We start from the raw sequence: 20,217 nt of genomic DNA, 5'->3' as shown, positions 1-20,217 counted from the left end.
ATAAATTTCTGAAGGGGGGATTTCCCTTGCCACTTCCCCCCCCCTCTGGCTACGTCCTTGGCTCAAAGGAATACTTAAATATATAAACACATATTGGTTATTTTCGATTTCAATGTTTGCCTTTCGGCTTTTCTTGTGGGGCCGACTATTTTCCAAAGATATAGGGATAATTTACAGCCAAATGACTGGAGTATACCTAGACAATATTATCTTAACAGGAAGAAATGATGTAGAACATTTGAACATTGTGAAAGAGGTATTAATGAAATTAAAATAGGTTGGCATGAAGGCAAAATGGGTGAAAATACGTTTTTTAAAAGAATCAGTTTCTTTTCTAGGATTTGTAATAGATAAAAATGGCATGCACCTCGAAAGAAAAAATAGATGCCATTAGAAGGATACGAACTCCTAAGAATATATACCAATTGCGATTTTTTTTAGGGCTTGTACATTTGCATAGTATCGCTGCTCCACTATATAAATAAATAAGCATTAAATGCTCCTGGGTTTGTCTGACAGGATACAAAATGTATTTAATAAAATAAAGCAAAAATGTAAAATCCTTGCCATTTATATTGGAATGTGACGCCTCCAACATTAGTTTTGGAGCTGTGCTATATCACATAGTTAAAAATAGTTTCAGCAGACCTATCGCATTTGCTTCGCAAATATTATTGGATTCAGAGAAAAATTATGCACCAATAGAAAAAGAGGCACGAGCACTTTTGTTTGGAATGGAAAATTTTTATACTTTCATCTTTGGACGAAAATTTAAATTGAGAAGAGATCACAAACCTTTGGAAAAATTAAAACGGAAACTACCAAAAATATCCAATACTCAATAACGGGAGTCATGCATTAAAAATTAGAGATATAAATCTTGGTCAAGTTGAACTCCAAAAAGAAACAAGGAAAGATAGATTGCTAAATAAAATAATTAAAAACATTGAGCGAGGCTGGATGAAGTTTGATGCGAAAAATGGTGCAGAGTTAGTTTGTTTTAATAATCAATGGAGAAAGTGTCAGTAGATCGTGATGTCATTGAATGGAAAGTTTGTAATTCCAACCGTGTTGAGGAAATCAATATTCTCCAAGAATAAATGCTATGAAATCAATTTTTAATGTTAGTAATCTAATTACGTTAAAGACATTGAACAACATGTTCGTCAATGTATGCCACTTCAAAGTAACCAGTCAAATATAATGGAGGTTCCTTTATATTCGTGGAACATCTCTAATACGCCATGGGAACGCATTGGTCTAAATTTTGCGCGAACTATCGATACATATTCATGGTTAGTTGGAGTTGATGGGTTGAGGTCGAGTTGATGAGAGAGACCACGTCTACAACAATGATCAGGGCGCTAAGGAAATGGTTCGCACGCATATAATGACCCTTAATTTATTTCTGAAGAATTTCGAAGATTCTATTTGAAAAAAAATATTATATTAATACATCCAACACCTTACCATCCCAAAACGAATGGGTTAGCTGAATGAACAATACGGAGTCGATATTTTTCCACTAGAAAAGGTATTAAGGAGAGAAATTTTGACAGCATACAGAATGGGTGAACACCAATCAACTCGACGTTACCAACAAGATTATTGTTGGGGCGCAATCTAAAAACTGGATTAGATTGGTTACATCCAAATGTTAAGGATAAGATGGAACCATCTAATATACGACAAAAGACAGTGCACGATGAACACATTCAAATGAGGGAATTCGAGACTTCACCTGTATGGGTACATAATGAAATCAATTCAGGTTGGAAAGAAGGAATTATAAATCTAGAACTGATAGATATTCCTATTGTAGAAAGTATGGATGGAACGATACGAAAACATGCGGATCAACAGCGAAAACTGGATGTAAATAATTGGAGAAGTCAGGGAGAGAAGAAGAAAATGAAGAAAATATGGAGTGGGAAATAGTTGAGAATTTGGAAAATGTAGAAGGACCACTTATAGAAAGAGATAACTGCAAATAGAAAAGACTGATGAAAATTCAGTCGAGAACTAGAAACAACAATGAGGCGGAAATCACAACAATCGAGGAAGCCTACACATTGTCTGATTGAGGAGTTTTAAAATCTTAAGTGTGGGGAAATGTGATAAATGCTATATAATAAATTATTATAGTTCATACATTTTATATTACATTCTATTTGGATTATATTATGATGACTATCATGTTTTTATGATTGAAAACAATAACATATTTTTCGCTATGTGGATTAAGTTTACTTTAACTTTAATTTAAATTGAAAATAATATCGGCTTAATGTTTGATAATACTGACATGATATCCTCTTCTTCATATAAAAAGACTAGGAGGACATATAAAATTGCAATATTTTAGTTTATGATTATATTCATTTTTACAAGCATCACTCATTTATGATTAAAATGAAATAGGGTATATATGTAGTTCTCATTTCGAAAGCTTATAGTTTTTTTAGGGGGAGCCAAATTATTTTTTGCCCAGGGCCGCCAAAATCTCTGCACGGCGCTTCTTAAATTTCTAGTTTTTAGTATCAAATCGCAAGCTTTATAGATTCCCTATTAGTGTTGTGTAATCGGCTAAAAACTACGCCTAAGCCTAAAAATCGGCTAAGCCTAAAAGTTGGCTAATCCTAAAAATCGGCTAAGCCTAAAAATTGGCTAAAATAAATTAGTCAAAAATTCTGCATCGATGCCTAGCATTAATTATTATTTATTTATTTTAGTAAAATAATTTATTTTATTTATATTTAATGTAAATATTTTATTATTATCAACAAATAAAGATGATATGATTTAATATTTTATTTATATTGTTATATTTTGAAATGAAAATAAATTTATTTATTTGATATTTTTTTACTATAAAAAAATAATATGCTGCTATTGTAAAAATGTAATATTCTTTTTAATATAGTTTATTAGTGATTTTCACAATCTTCTTTGTAAATACATTTTATATTGAGGAATTATATTGTAAATTTTATTATAAAAAAACAATCTTTTAGGTGAAATCTTTTATAATTTTTTTTATCAATTTTGTAAAATTATCTATTTTTTTGTTAATAAATGAGGTGTTTTTTTTAAATAATATTTTTAAAATATTTATATTAAACTTTTTTGATGTTATTTTATATGATCTTTTTAAGGATAATATTTTAATGTGACAATAGTCATAATGATTATTTTTAAAGTTTTTTGATTTTTTTTGACGAAAATAGATTAAAATAAGTATTAATAACATGTTTAAATTTAGTGAAGATGTACCATAGAAAAGTGACAATTGTCATAATCGTTATTTTTAAAGTTTTTTGAATTTTTTTGACGAAAATAGATTAAAATAAGTATTGATAACATGTTTAAATAAAAATTTAGTGAAGATGTACCATAGAAAGTGACAATAAAATTTTTGACTAATTTATTTTAGCCAATTTTTAGGCTTAGCCGATTTTTAGGCTTAGCCTAATTAGGTTTAGCCGATTTTTAGGCTTAGCCTAATTAGGCTTAGCCGATTTATTCACCTAAATCTCGGCTAAGCCGTTTTATAGTCGGCTAAAATTAGCCGATTACGCAACATTATTCCCTATCGTAAGAGATCATGCCTTGATATTTGGGGATCTATATAATATGTAGAATTGTGAGTAATCGAGATACTTTTCTAGAATATCTTGAAATAAAGAGGGAATTCCTAAATATGGTAAGCCATAAGGATGTCCCTGGTTTTCAGAGCTTTTGCCTATAAGTATTTGTTATTTAAGATGCCTGCACATCTTGGTTTGCGAATTGTTATTTTTTTTATTTTTTTCGTTTTTGCTAGAACGATCAGGATAGTTCACAATAAGCATTCCCAGAGGTATTGCAATAATTTAGTAGAAAGGGGGCGGCTCATTGCTTGAACTCCCTCTGAGTACAGCCATTCTTTGTCTCCAGCAAATTGAAACATCTTGTCAGTTTTCAAAAGTCGAAATGCAAAAATTCAATAAAAAATGTTGAACTGACCACATCTTTACCACAGCGATAGCATCCACCTTAAAATTTTTTTCCCCCTACCACGTATAATATTTGATTAACCTTGATTTCCATAAATATTTAATTTGGTTTTGAAGGATTTCGAGCTTAATATTTTTCTTAATAGTGTTTGAATAATATTAATATCTTATTTATAGCAAAATAAATTGGACTATTTTTGATTAACTCTAAAACAGTCTTATGTAAATTATTGGTTGGTGAATAGGCATATACCATAGTATTTATTATTAGGTATAGCATGTATACGCAATTTCTTTATAATATAACTCAAGTTTAAACTATATTATATGTGCTTATGATGAAGTTAAGCAGAGGATATGAAGAATCTTTTCTTTAAAGAATTTAAAAATGGTGGAATTTAGCTTTATACTCTTGAAATAAAACAACTCTAGCACCTTTAGGCAGTTCTTTCTATCTATACTATCCTTACTAAACCTGACCAAGTCTTTCCCCTATTGTAGATTCTTTTTATTTGACCTTACAATTGGAAAAAAACGCAGATATACTTTTGTTTATGTTATAGTATTATTTCTTAATAAAGTATCTTATCTTACCATTTTGAGGAGCAGCAATTCAGAAAAATTTTAAGTATTGGTGGACCTTCCCTTGAATGCATTTTTTTCTTATTTAACTAATAATTTTGTAGCTTTAAAAATATTAAATCTTATCTTTTTTTAATTATTAATATTGGCATTTTAAAATAAATGCCAAATTGAATTAATTACTTTTGGAAATAAGATAGAACTTATTTAGCAAATTTAATTTTTATATTTAGGTCGTTTAAGGAAAAGTACTCTTCTCGAACCTAAATTTAATACTTTATAAGTGGTATTAAATTAAGATCATGCCCTTCAAAGGGTTAAACAAAATATATAATTTATCTGTATAGGACTCTTACCAACACCGATTGTAAGCAAAAATAATCTAAGGGGGAAAAATTTCGTACCTAAATCATGCGATGTCCTCAAAATAAAATACTAAAAGGAAGAAAGCCCCCTTTAAAATAAATTAAATTGATCTTACCAATACGGTGGTTATTTGTGTTGCAATTGCTCACGACAATGATAGCCAATTCTATCTTGCCGTACGAATAGTTTTTATTGTTGGTATTCCTAACTTTGGATTTGCGTTTCATAACAGTAGAATTATATGGGTTATATATATCTGATTGTGGTAAATAGGTAATTGTCCAATTGAAGATATAATTGTAAGAGGTCAGATCACCATATGTGTAAGTAGGAGACTCCTATCATAATCATAGTATGTTTTTGTAATACATGTAAAGAATTATTTTAAAATTTTGCCACATTTTATATAATAAATTATTTGTAAAAAAAATTATATTTGATTAAATTTTTCAGGGCCGTTCTCAAGGGACGTATTAAATTTCCCAGAATTTTATGGTATTTTAATTGTAAAAAAACCCCTAAAGCCTTCATATTTAAATATCACACTAAACTAATTATATTATATTTATTTCCAATTCATGTTATAGTAATATAATTAGGAAATAATATCAAAATAAAGATTTAACATTTGCAAGAAAGTCAAGTTGTTTTATTTTGATAATCATTAACAATTCCGTCAAAATATTAAAACTCTTTGTTGGGTATTTAAAAATCGATATCAGCATAGCACTGGCTTAAAAAAAGTCTATATTAACCATGCTCGCAATTTTGCAATAAGTATATAAAATTTAGGGTGTCCAAGGTTACGATAATGAAGCCAATATAAGAAGTTGCTATAAGGTCGTCTTTCAACCCCGAATTTTGGAAATTGGAGTTTTTATGCCATGCGATGCGATGTTTTGGCATAGGTAGATTTTGTAAGAAGATGCAAAGTGGCAGAATCCACTTGAATAATGCCATGAAGTTTGAATAAAGAATATATGAATTTTCAGATCGAATCGGTTTAATTTTGAGAATTCCTTAATCACCGCAAAAGAGCTTGCTGATGAATAGATCCCAACAATAATACCTTAATTCGACGATAGATGGAAGCATGTTTTCCTATAGATAATCCAGAAGAAGCGTTGATTTTTTCAAAATGATTGCTATATCAAGCTATGATCTCATTGCAGGAAATCCAATAGCATAAATATTTTAAACCATTTTGGTTTCTTGGTATATCTACTTAGTTAAATGCATCTAAAGCTAATTTACGAATTCATTGAAATAAATTAACTATTTGCTTAATCATAATTTATTGTTTGTTTATATGTTTTTCTTTCTTAAGTAAATATTTAAGAGTTTTGCATATATTTAAAAATTTTGTTTATCCTACCTACACATTTTCGAAATTATTTGATTGATTTCATTCGACTCTTTTTTTAAATATGTTTTTACTTATATTTACAAAATATGTAATATTAAATAATAAGATAAGTTAATCTTTAATAAATATAAACCCATCCTGCTTATTTCACCATTATAATATTTTAAACCCGCGCATCCCTTCTAAAACAAAGGGAAACAAAAAGTAAGATTTTCTATACAATTAAAATTACAAACTTTTTCGCAATTTTTTTTACTATTAACAAAAATCTGATTAAATTTTTTTTTCCTTTTTTTTTACATATTTTTTTAAAAATAATTTAAGTCCCATAGACATTTTTATAATGTCATTGTCTGTAGTAAAGGCTATTGAAAGACATTTCTTTTAAATACCTTTCACATTTCGTCTAAATAACCTTTGTGAACTTCTGTGTCTACATTAATTCATATAAATACTCTTCTGTTTAATTTTATTGACGCACTAGGTAGACATGTACACAAAACTAAGGTTTTTTTATGTCTTATACCATTTCTTCAAATTATCTTTCTCTAAAGCGTTTTTATCCTGCTTATCTTTTTCGCCAAGTTTAATAGGCTCCTATTCATTTCCCACTTCTGTCCATAAATTATTTTATGGGCTATTTTATAAATAAACTTTATCACTTATTTTCAACTGCTGATGTGACGGATCTTGTTACCCGAACTTACAAATAGCTACGAATAGTTTGATGCAGTCGCCAGTAGTCATTTGGGTATTTTCTCTGCATGACGTTAAAAATAGCAGTCAGACTTAGATTAGATTGGCAGAACACTTATGTAGAAGTTGTGGGTGTGTAGTAGTTAGTTAAGGCCACGGTAGCTTTTAAGATTTTTAATTTATTTTCTAATTTTCTAAAATAAATTATGAGAAACCTATTGGATAGGAAGTAACCTAATGAAAATTTTTTTAAATTTAGCCCTTTTATTATAAAAATTTAAATTTCTACTTTATTTTTTTTCTCTCCGATTATTTTTAAAATTGCCTTATTTTTCTAATCTTATTGATTCTCTCTATATGTAAAACAGAGACCTGCAGGCCCGGCCCTAATCCCGGCCAGGCCGTATTTTAATTTTTTTAAATTTACCCGGCCGGGCCGGGCCTGAAAATTTTTTTTAAAAAAATATCCGGGCGATATATATTTAAAAATCAAATATTGGAAATCGCTATTATTAGCTGTAAAAATTAAAAATAAATAAAATATATTTTAAAAAAATCCAAACCGGGCCTGAAAATTTTTTTAAAAAAACCCGGATCGGGCCTGGCCGGGAAAAATTTTTGAAAAAAAAATCCGGGCTGGGCCGAGTCGGAAATCCGGGCCGGACCGTACAAATGGTACCTCTGCAGGTCTCTGATGTAAAATCTTAATTTAAGATCTAAGAAAATATGGAATTACCTTATTTAATTCGTGGCGTCGATGATTCTTAAAATTGATATTTAAAAAAAAATACGCCGCGACCTATTAACGTGTCCGGCTCAGAGCTCTAAACTTGTGGTATATTAATAAAATTAAAAAAATAATATTATTCAACATATTCTATGCTTATTAAGATAATTACATTATTTATAATTATATTTATATTGATATATATATATATATATTTATATCGATATATATATATGTATATCATAAAATTCATTTATCACGATTTATTTATTTTTTTGTTTACCATAGTAAAAAATATCCAGATTTGATTATAAGAATGAGTTGGTAGATTTAGATCATACATATGCATAGTATCAAATAAGATGGCATCTGCATTTGACCAATCAGTTTTATTGTACGTAACATAACATGAAGTGTATTCACAATTTGTAAACGAAGTTCTACCTAAATCTGTGATATACCATGTAGGATCACCATGAAATGTATTCCAAAGTATAATATTCTTAGTTTTATTAAATGTTATATTGGTTAGTAGAGGTATGTCTGATCCAGCCAGCATTTGATTTTGCATTATTGACTTGGTATAGTAGTAGTTCGAGTAATATAATTTTTCTGTCCATAATTTTTTGTAAAATTCTCGTATTAAATTAGTAGAATGATATACATTTTGAAAAATCAAAATCGTAAGAAATATCGCAGTTATTATATAAAAGCACCGCCATTTATTAATTAAAACTTTAATGTATGTCGAAAATTTATTTAACATGGTAAAAAGGTGATGGGCTTATTTAAAAAATTATATTAATTTATATATTTCATTTTAATTTTATTTTGTTTACAAAATTTTGATAAAAAATTATTTGCAATACTTTTCTTAAATTTAATTTATTTTTTATTAAGGGTAAAGTAAATATATATTTTTTGAAAAAAAGATTATACTAACTTAATTATTTGAACAATAGGCTTGTCCTGGTGTAAGTAGTGCGAATATCATATTCATAAAGCTATGATTAAAATTCGATAATCACATATAATTTATGTATAAAATATAATTCTCATTCTCATAGTCTCATTTGAAGAGATAATAGATGTTCGTTCTTCTACATTCTTAAAAACAAAAAATTTATTTAGCAATATTTTAAAATTGTCATATACTTCCGACCGAGATTCCGAAGTTTAATTGGAGATTAGAGATCTCGAATCCATACGTTTAATTAAGATTCTTTAAAAAAATAATTTTTATAATGGTATTCAGGCTTTTTTAAATATAAAATAATCTGTTGTCTAAATCAATCAAATTTGTTGAATTTTTTTTGCCGATTTATTCGTTTTCAAAGCCGCCATATTTGGTATTTTTATGTCTGATAAAATAGATTTTATCTAAGGGAAATGTATCGATTTATTTAAGTAGAAGAAATTTTATTTTAATGCAAAGTTTGAAAATTAAAAATTTGATTTCTTCTTATGCATAACAATTACAAAAGATTCAATTTATTAAGTTCATACTTTGTAAGTTTATATACATGATGTAATGATTAGCTACCTAACATGGGGATTCAAGAATAAAGAATCCACATCATATGATTGGAGATGGAGGAAAGTTTGAGAGTGATGACTGGGGATTATGGGGAATGGGATGAGGATGTTTATATTATATGTTTATGATTGCATTATTATATATCGGATTAATTATGATTAATATAATTTGTACAAATGGTTTATTTGACTGCAATAAAGAATTACATGTAGTCCAGGTTATACATATATATTCTACACATGCAATAATTCTTAAGAACATTTTTATGCATTAATTTATATTTCCTTTATTTTTTAAAATATAAAATAAATTTATATATCAAACTCTAAATGCACTGCAAAAATGCAGTTTGCGCATTTTATTTTAAAATTTGATAGCAATATACGTGAATGTCAGCAGATATTCGCGCATAATTTATTATTTCATTTAATAAAGAAATTTGATTAAATTGTTTTACATGTTTTTTATTTTGAATTCCAATTATAGTATTTTCAATAGTAGTATTATTTTTATATTTATTCGGAATTTTGTTTAAGATAATAAATAAAGGTTTGGATATGTTTTATTCCAAAGTCAATAAGGGGTATTTTTCTTGTAACAAAATCTAGATATATATATGCAAAGAATATAATTAACAAATAAGGTTAATTAAAATGAATAATAAAAATATCAGGACCTTCAGGGACGGCCCTAAGTCCGTTTTGAGCAAACGTGCAGGTATAGTATTGTAAAACATCTAAAATCAATACCGTATTGATAATTTATGACCGAACCTCAACTTTTACAAATATAATCTAAAATAAAATTAAGAAAATTATTACAAATAATGAGTAAACAAATAAAAATTATATAGGATATCAAGAATTGTAAAATATATAAATTCCCTGAAAAAAATATATAAAAGAATAGAAAATCATTTTTATAATAGTTTTAAATATATTTAAAACAAAAACCTATTTTATAAATTTTTTACAAATCGAAAATGGCCGCCAATATTTTTGAAGTAATGAAAAAATATATAATAATAAATATTTTACAATTTTAATGGCCGCCAATATATTTGAAGCGATGAATAAACATATAATAATAAATATTTGACATTTTTAAGGTCGCCAATATATTTGAAACTATAAAAAAACATCTCTTAAAAAACAATACGATATTGATTTGATTCTACAATACCAAAATATCACTCCGGTAGTGAATCTACAATGATAATATCAATAAGGTATTGAAGCTACAATGGGTATTGATTTCACAATCCTACACCGGGCCGTATTTTAATTTTTTTAATGCCCCGGCCGAGCTTAAAAAATTTTTTTTAAATACCCGGGGGGGGGGGGGGTGGCATTGGGCAGAGCGTATATTGCTATTGTTATCTATAAAAATTAATAAATATAATATATTTTTAAAAAATCCGGGCCTGGCCTAAGAATATAAAACCCGTGTCGGACCAGAAATTTTTTGAAAACCCGGGCAAGGCCATGCAAGTGGTACCTTTCTCTGCAGGACTATGAAAAATATTTTTGCTAACAATTTTTAAGAAAAAAAATAAAATAAATGTGAATAATCTAATTATATGTCGTAATTTTTATAGGGATCAGAACTAGGGATCATCACGAGATTTAAAGGGACAACTAAAAAATTAGATTTTTAAGTTAAGGAATGATGATAAGATATTATCAAGTTTTAATCATGATAAAGAGGAATCTTATTTTAAAATACGTTTCACTGGCGTTTCGTTTCGTTTCGTTTTATTTTTTTATTTGTTATTTATTTATTTTTAAGTTGTTTTTTGGCCTTATGAAAGATGTCGAATATAGTAAATCAATCTAAAGCTAATCAAAAGATATTCTGGGGGTAGATCATTTTTCCTTAATGGGGAAGTTTAGGGTCAAGGTAGGGTGAGGGGGGGGGGTTAGAAATATTCTTATCAAAACAAATTATCCATATGGATATCAAAAAAAAGCTAATTTAAATATCTTTTGACTTAAAATATTCATTCTTGGTTTTGATGGGCAGGACTTCGTCTGGGATATTTCACTCTTGGTCTTAATAGGTTGGATTTGGTCTGGAGGGTTGTGGAGGGTGTCGATGGAGAGGGATAAAAATAAAAATTGATATGGATATCAAATAAAAAGTGATTAAAATATCCTCCTATTGTAATAATAATTATAATCTAGGTGTTCTAGGTCTTGGGGGGGGGGGGGGGGTCAGGAATATTTTTATCAGCTCAAAATATTGATATAGAATCAAATAAAAAGTAATTAGAATATCATTTGGCTGAAAGAATTTACTCTTGGTCTGAATAGGTAGGACTTGATATGGGAATGGAAGGAAAAGGGGGGGGGGGGAATAAAAATTGATATGAATATCAATTATAAGGTAATTTAAATATCTTATTTAAATACCAATAAGTGGTGGGATTTAGGGTTTGGGAGGTCAGATTTTGTAAAAAAAATTATATAATATTTAAATTGAATATGGGTATCATATAATTTGTAAGTCAGCTATTTTTCTCATTAGTCAAATTGACTTTCACATAAAATTATAGATAGATCGTAATTTAATGTAATAATGAATGGGGTTGGCCTCCATAATAGGTTTCTGCTTCTTTCGGGTGGCTTATTATTCTTTTTTTTATTTTATTTTTTTATGTTAATATTGGATTTTTTTTCTTTTTAATTTTAAATATTCAAAACGTATAAAAATATATATTTAAAATTATATCAACTAAAATATTTTTTTAAAAAGCGGTGGAGGGGGATTAAATTTTTTTTTATCAGGCATAGAGTAGAGGATGGATATAAAATTAGATCTACATATCTCAATAGGTATTCTTTGTATATAAATTTTCTTTGTGATCTTCAGTAATGGTTGTTACTTTTTACCTAAAGTTAAAAAAAAAATAGAATTACATCTTCACTTAGTTTCCTAATATGGTAATAACAAAGGGTATAAAAAGTACATTTTCTAATTGCGAGGATTGGTTTTTTTTCAGATTGGTTAATTTTTTATTATATTTAGAAATAAATATATCATAAATCTATCAATAACATTTTACTAGCCGCCCTCGAAAAAGTTAATATCCCATCTACCCTCGAACCAGTGGGCCTTTCAAACGAATACGCCCGGATGGTATTTCTCTCATACCCTGGTCTAATGGTCTTCCGCTAACATGGGATTACACTTGCGTTGATTTTGCAGCCAAGTCTAATCTCTCATTTTCTGCTATCGAAAAGGCAGAAATCCTTAAAAAAAAATACGCTGGCCTCGCCAACACTATGTTCATTCCTATCGTTACCAATACCCTAGGCATGTTTGGAAACGAGGCCCTCAATTTCATTAAAATCATAGGAAAAAAAATGAGACAGATCTCAGGGGACCCCAATGAAGGATTTTACCTTCGCCAGCAGATTTCCCTGGAAATTTGCCGGTCTAATTTTTTAAGTATTCACTCTTCTCTTGGATGATATATACCCCCCTTTTTTAAAATATATATATTTTTTTTATAGTCCTTTTTAATGTCTTCATAGATTATATATATATATCATATATTTATTTTTTTTATATTTAATTTTTAATATATCCATTTTAATATATATTTTTTAATCCTCTGTAATTTAATGATTATGAATAAATAATAAAGTTTTTAAAAAAAAAAAAAATTTAGATATTTAAATAATTTTTTCTAAAATATGTATATAGCGTTTATATATGGGATGGGTTTTAGGGGTAGGCTAAGGGTAAGGTAAATTCTAGGAGGGGGGGGGGGGTTATCAGTTACATTTTTAAATTCAAAAAGTTTTTAAGACAATATTAACTTTATTTTATATATAATAGTAAAATGAATCTATTTTTTTATATATAATAGTAAAATGAATCTATTTTAATTTTATAATATTTTTTAAATTCATTGTCATTCAATAACTAATATTTCGCTCACCGTGGTAGTTTTGCTCTGATTCATATGCAATATTATCATTTTCTTTAATATTTTTAAAGCAATTTTCCTGTTGTCAAGATCTTCAATCGATTTCTGTTTTAGTAAGATTATTAACCCAGATCGACCAATTTCTTTCTGAAGAAAAATTAGATATGGGAATTGTTAATAAAATGCCATATCTGTTAATCCGCATGGTGAACAAAGCCCATTCTACTAACTTGAAGCCGAAATCTGTTTGTTTCTATGGAAGTTACTGCTCTCCACACAATTTGCTAATAAACTTGTAAAATGCCTAATTCTAGTATTATATAATATCCCTTATTAAATTCACTACTAGTAAGTTTCTCCCCTTTATATATATACCCGATAAATAAGCAACATTGTAATCACATTTATATCGTTTTTCCTTTTTCCAAACATATTTTTAATTTTTTTCTTTTTCAGATTTTTTAGAGTAATTGACCAGGTTAAATGCACCTCTGGTCAATTGACTGACTTGCCAATCTTAGATGAAACGCAGGTTTTTTTCTTTAAATCTAAAATTTATATAACCTTTGATAAAAATCGAATTTTTGGTGGGCAATTAAATTTTAAATGAAACGCAGTTTTATTCAATAAATCAAGATATAGTAATAAATGACGCCGTTTTATTTATAAAATTGAAATATGGTATTAAAATTTATTACTACTTCTTCAAAGGAATTGGTCGATTTGGGTTAATATTCTTACTAAAAAAGAAATCGATTGAAGATCTTGACAATAAGAAAATTTGGTTAAAAATATTAAAGATGATAATATTGAATATGAATCAGAGCAAGACTTTCACGGAGAGTAAAATATCAGTTATTAAAGGACAATGAATTATAAAATATTATAAAAATATATAATGTTGATGACTCATATAAGAATAAACCCTAGACTAGATGTATGTGTAGAAAAGAGCAGAATTTCGTTATCAGTGATGTATATGGATGGATGACCAAGTATAAGTCAATATAATTTACAATCTTAAATATAAAATAATAATACTTAATTATTCTTTTATTCAAGATGAGATCTTTAAATAATTTTCATAAAATTATAATTATTTTTAAAAATTAGGTGATTATTGAAACGTTTTAAGATTTTAATAAAAGGATTATAAAAATAAATATAATTTTATTTTAACAAAATAAGTTTGAAAGATTATACAACTTCAAATATGATATGTATATATATTATTAATTGAAAATACATTAACGATAATACTAATCAAATAATATATCATTGAGTAAATTATAACCTAAAACAAAAATACAATTTTTTTATACATTACTACAATTATATTGATCACAATTTCAGTGTTTCCATTTTGTTGTTTTGCTTAAGTTACTGGAATCTGTCAAGATCTACCTATCTAATATTTATGTGACTAATTTGATAGAAATTAGGTATTATTTTATTTATTTCTAAAGTCTAAAATGTTAAAAATTAAAAACCTATATATTATCCAAATTTCCATTTTAATATTGTGATATGTTCACTATATTATCTAATATGAGATGAAGTCTTGCAGAATATTCCAAGAGAAGTTTTTCCCATAGTCTTTTAATTTCATGGGTATAATTATATAATATGAGAAATTTAATGCGAAGAATATATTGTTAAATGTTATTCCCAATATTTTAATCATATGGCACATGAATTTTAGTGGTTTTGGATGCTGATATCATAAATACTGATGATTTGTTGTGTTTGAAAGTTCTAAAATCAAGGAATCTACGACTGAGAGAAATTCTTAATTGGATAAGTTATATTTAAAATTTAACAAATATCCCGAAGTAAATAGTAGGATTAGAGGTTAGAAATCTATAGGTTAGGGATAGCTAAAGGTGTAGGAGACATGGGTTAGGAATAAAGTATATTAAATGTGGTTTTGATAAAAATTTAATCATTTTTGTTTACCTATCAAATCAAACAGTTCATTTTATTATAACGAATAAAAATTTTAATAAATCAGTTGTTGTAACTGCAAATCCCTTGGATTAAATGATAATCATTTGGTTGAATGTGCTCTCATTTAAAGTGGTTAGTCTATCTCACTATGCGATATATAGTTATAATATAATCGTATATAAATTTGCAGTAAAATTTAGACAGTATATGCTATTTCAACGAGGAAATAGATAAACTGTGACCTCGTAGTCAATCAGCGACAACAAATCTTAATAAATCATTCACTTCACAATTATAAAAACGTAGAAATAATCCTGAAGGTATAATAAATGGTAATCTCATCCATTAAAGGGTGTTCTCTTTACCATCCAATAATATGTTAAAGACCATAGAAATGATAATGAATTTGAGTTGTAAAAAAGGTTATGGAGAGATTTAGTGATTAACTAAAGAATGTGAACATAAGAAGAAAATATTAAACATATAATGATGTAATAATGGTCAAAATTAATTTAATTATAATTTTTGTTAAAGGCAGGGTTTATTAAAAGTTGTATTTTAAATAGAAGATTCTCATTTTGTTTTGTAATAATGATATCTCTCAAATAATTTGCTTAAATTATTTAAGGTAATATATTAATTATATTAATAATAATAACAATAATAACAATATAAAATAAACTATAAATAGATGTAAAAGTGTTTATAGTTATCTTCTGCTACAATACAATTCCAACAAATAAAACTTAAAATAAAAATCTAAGGAATATACTAAAACAATATATTCCTTAGCAATAGAATGGCTAAGCAACAGTGAGAAAATTATCATCATGGGGAATGAGTCCCAATTTTATTTGTTTAAAAAAGAAATATATCTGATTTACTTCAAACCGACTTAGCTAGAGGATATTTGTCTTAGTAAATAATTAAATATACTAAGCCGCGACCGTAGACAGATTTACCATTAGGACGGGGGAGGAATCAACTGAGTTTGATGGTGTGGGAATTTCAGAGAAGAGGGCTTGGGACCTGATCTTATAGGGATTTTGATCATCGTACAAAAATCTACAAAAATAAAAGAGAAGGTAATGGACAACAATGAATCCGTTATTCTTTATATGGTAACCAAAGTCCCATTCGTTCTGTAAAGGCAACCATCACCTTGCAGTATAAGTGCGAATTTCATTCAAATTTCCAATGTAGAAGATAAGGATTGCTCTGCATGGGAGGATTTGTGAATTTTTGTCCTAAATAAAAATTAAAAAGAAAGAACTAATTACTCTCACCGAAAGATTATAGAGGATTGTTATCCTTAAGTAATTTAAAAATAAAGGAACGGCATTAACCAAAATTAAATTCAAAAAGAAGAATTGCTTCTCACCGAAGGATTGGAGCGATTTTTAATACCTTAATTGAAAATAAAGGTATTCGCCGCACTGCAGGATTAGTGGGAATTTGAAACCTACATAAATTTAATTAATGAACGAATTGTCAGCATCTAAGGATAAGAGCAGGGGCGTCGCTAGCCTTTACAATCTCAGGGGGCTCAACTAAAAGATGGGCATTCGGCCCGCTTTTGCTAGGCCTTCGGCCGGGTTTTATAATAATATATTATACTCTTTTAAAAATAATAACATAATACAATACAAGACATTTCTAAAAATAATATTTTTTAATACACAATCTATTTATTACAGTATAAAATATTTTCGATTGTAGATATAAAAAAATTTTGATGATAAAAAAGGTTAATTAATTGATATATATATGCATCAATTGATAATCGTTTTTGAAAACTACATATTATAATATAATATTAGCAACTTACATTGTCAAAAGGTCATGAAATTAATATAACTCTCTATAACCATTTTAGACAATGTTTTATAGAATGGACTAATAAGAAAAAATTTATAGAACTTACCAAATCAACAATTCTTGAAGAAGAGAATATAAACGACAAATCCAAATCAAAAACTATATGGTGGTTAGAGCTTCCTCTTAGATGACATGATGGAAGCTAGATAAGTAATCGAGAAAATTATTGTATGATATTAAATTTCTAAAAGATTATCTTCCATTTTTAATGGTATATAAACGACTACACAGTTGACCATTATTGCTTATCTAAAATATACAATCATATGCTCTCAGCCGCTGTAGTAATAATCTTAAATTACATAGCCACACAAATAATAGATGCTGGTTAATTTGCAGTCCTTCTGTTAGATAAATTTATAAAACAAAAACACTTAAAACCTTTAAAAGAAATTATGCAAATATATTGAAGCCTTGAGTTATTTATACGGCAAAAATGCCATATTAGAAATGAAACATTTTGTAACTACAAAATAAGAACCAGAGTGATATCATGAAAGCAATTAAGATTTTATATATTAATGTCGCACCATCTCTAGTTGGAATATTATATCTTAAAATAATAGTAGTTTGTAAAAATAAAAAATATAATCGTATTAAAAATTTAACTGAAATCTATATTCCGAAGAAGAAGAAAATAGCTTCTTAAAAACACGTAAAAAAGAGAAGAAAAGATATCTAATTTATAACATCCATTGTGGGATAAATAATGTTACTCTTAATTTTAATTATATTTCTATTAATAGATGGCGTTAAATATTTGTAAGCAAATTGTTACTTATATTTATTATCATAAGCATTTCTTAGTAAAATTTAAAAATATTAACTGTAATATATTATATAACTGTCAGATACGTCTGCAAAAGTGTCATTTTACATAATTATTTAAAAAAATTATATATAATAGAGGATTATAAACTATACTAGTTGATAACCCGTCAAAAATGACGGGGATGTGAATTTTATTCGTTCTTTTATGATAAATCTTTTTACCCCTCCCCCTCCTCCTTCAGGCCAATTCCAACCCATTAAGACTAAGAGAGAGGAATTGTCTTTTTTATTCAATGATTGATGAATAATATATTTTACCTTTATTTGATGATGGATGAATCTGACATTTTCCTTTTTATGAGATGTGATTTCGAAATTTATATTTTAAATTACAAAAATGAAACAATAACTCTTATTAGCACCCTAAATACTAACATTATTTACCAGGGCTCCTGTTAGTCAGAATTACTGTTCACTCCCCACCATGTGAGGGTAGGAGATGGATTTTAGGGGAGCAAAGAAATGAAAAAAAGAAAAATTTTTAACTTGATTTATTTTGATTGATTTTGGTAGATTAAGATTCTGCTGAATGGTACATTTCGGTAATATATATCGTGGAATCTAATTTTAAAAAAATCTATTTGATAACATAAATTAAATTTTTTAACTTCGTTTGTTTTTATTGATTTGGGTAGATTAAGAGTCCGTTGAATGGCATATTTCGGCAATATGATCCGTGGAATCTAATTTAAATAAATTTATATATTGTCATAAATTAAAATTTTTAACTTGATTTGTTTTTATTGATATAGGATCACTGAAAAAATTATACTTAGATATTGCACCAAAGGTATCTTGTGTAGGAATCTAAAAAAAATAATAAAATAGATTTTAATGGCCCACAGTAATGTTCAACTTGTTCTTGATTTTCAGTATCTTCAAGATGATTGGATGTTGAAGCAAATTGTTTATTTCCAGTATCTTCAAGATGGTTGGATGTTGTAGGAATAAGACTTTGCTCGTTCCTTTTCTTGATACGACAAAGTGCCTGTCTCTTTCTAGCTTTCTCCTTATGTTGATTTATTATTAAAATTTAAAAATATAAGAATTACTCAATTTTATAAAAATAAGTTTAGTTTAAAATATTTATTATTGTGGACATAAAATAAAATTACCAAATATATACTTCATAAACATATTTATAAAAAATAATGGAAAATATTAGAATAGATCCTCACCTAATAAATATATATTTCGGAATCACATCTTATAAGATAGGAAAAATCTGATCAGCTAACATACAATACAAATTAAAAAAAATATAAAATTTACTCTTGTTGAAGCAATAATGCCTTCTTTAGATTTTGGTAGTATGAAACGTTCCATTGTTTGGTTTTGTTGAATGGTATCATGTGTAGGAATCTAAAAAAAATAATAAAATAGATTTTAATGGCCCACAGTATTTTTAATTTTTGGAAGGCAATTATAATAATTCCTCTATCTGCTGAAACTTATCAGCAATATAAGATTTGCAATCTAATTTTTAGTTCAACTTGTTCTTGATTTTCAGTATCTTCAAGATGATTGGATGTTGAAGCAAATTGTTTATTTCCAGTATCTTCAAGATGGTTGGATGTTGTAGGAATAAGACTTTGTTCGTTCCTTTTCTTGATACGACAAAGTGCCTGTCTCTTTCTAGCTTTCTCCTTATGTTGATTTATTATTAAAATTTAAAAATATAAGAATTACTCAATTTTATAAAAATAAGTTTAGTTTAAAATATTTATTATTGTGGACATAAAATAAAATTACTAAATATATACTTCATAAACATATTTATAAAAAATAATGGAAAATATTAGAATAGCCCCTCACCTAATAAATATATATTTCGGAATCACATCTTAAAAATATAAAATTTACTCTTGTTGAAGCAATAATGCCTTCTTTAGATTTTGGTGGTATGAAACGTTCCATTGTTTGGTTTTGTTGAATGGTATCTTGTGTAGGAATCTAAAAAAAATAATAAAATAGATTTTAATGGCCCACAGTAATGTTCAACTTGTTCTTGATTTTCAGTATCTTCAAGATTAAGATGTGTAAATTGAAAGTATATGGTTTTGCTCGATGTGGTGTCTGTTAAAAAATATAATTATTTACTGATGATTGAAGGTTTTGCTCGATGTTGTGTCTGTTAAAAAAAATATCAATTATTGTAATTATTATATTATTATATGTTTTGTAATTGTTTTTTGTATTGAAATTTTTTTTTTGAAAATGGCGGTTCGATTTGGTTTATGAATGCGTGTTTGATATGTTTAAGCTATGATGATTTTTATTGAATATATATATTATAGATTTGAATTCCTTAGCTCTTGTAGGATTATCTGCAAACATTTTTTTCATACTAATGTTCCT

This window comes from Gordionus sp. m RMFG-2023, chromosome 4 (genome assembly GCF_954871325.1).
Source record: "Gordionus sp. m RMFG-2023 chromosome 4, tfGorSpeb1-WG-v2, whole genome shotgun sequence".
NCBI lineage: Eukaryota > Metazoa > Nematomorpha > Gordioida > Chordodea > Parachordodidae > Gordionus > Gordionus sp. m RMFG-2023.
The sequence above is the reverse complement of the archived record's forward strand: the minus strand, read 5'-3'. Positions refer to the sequence as shown.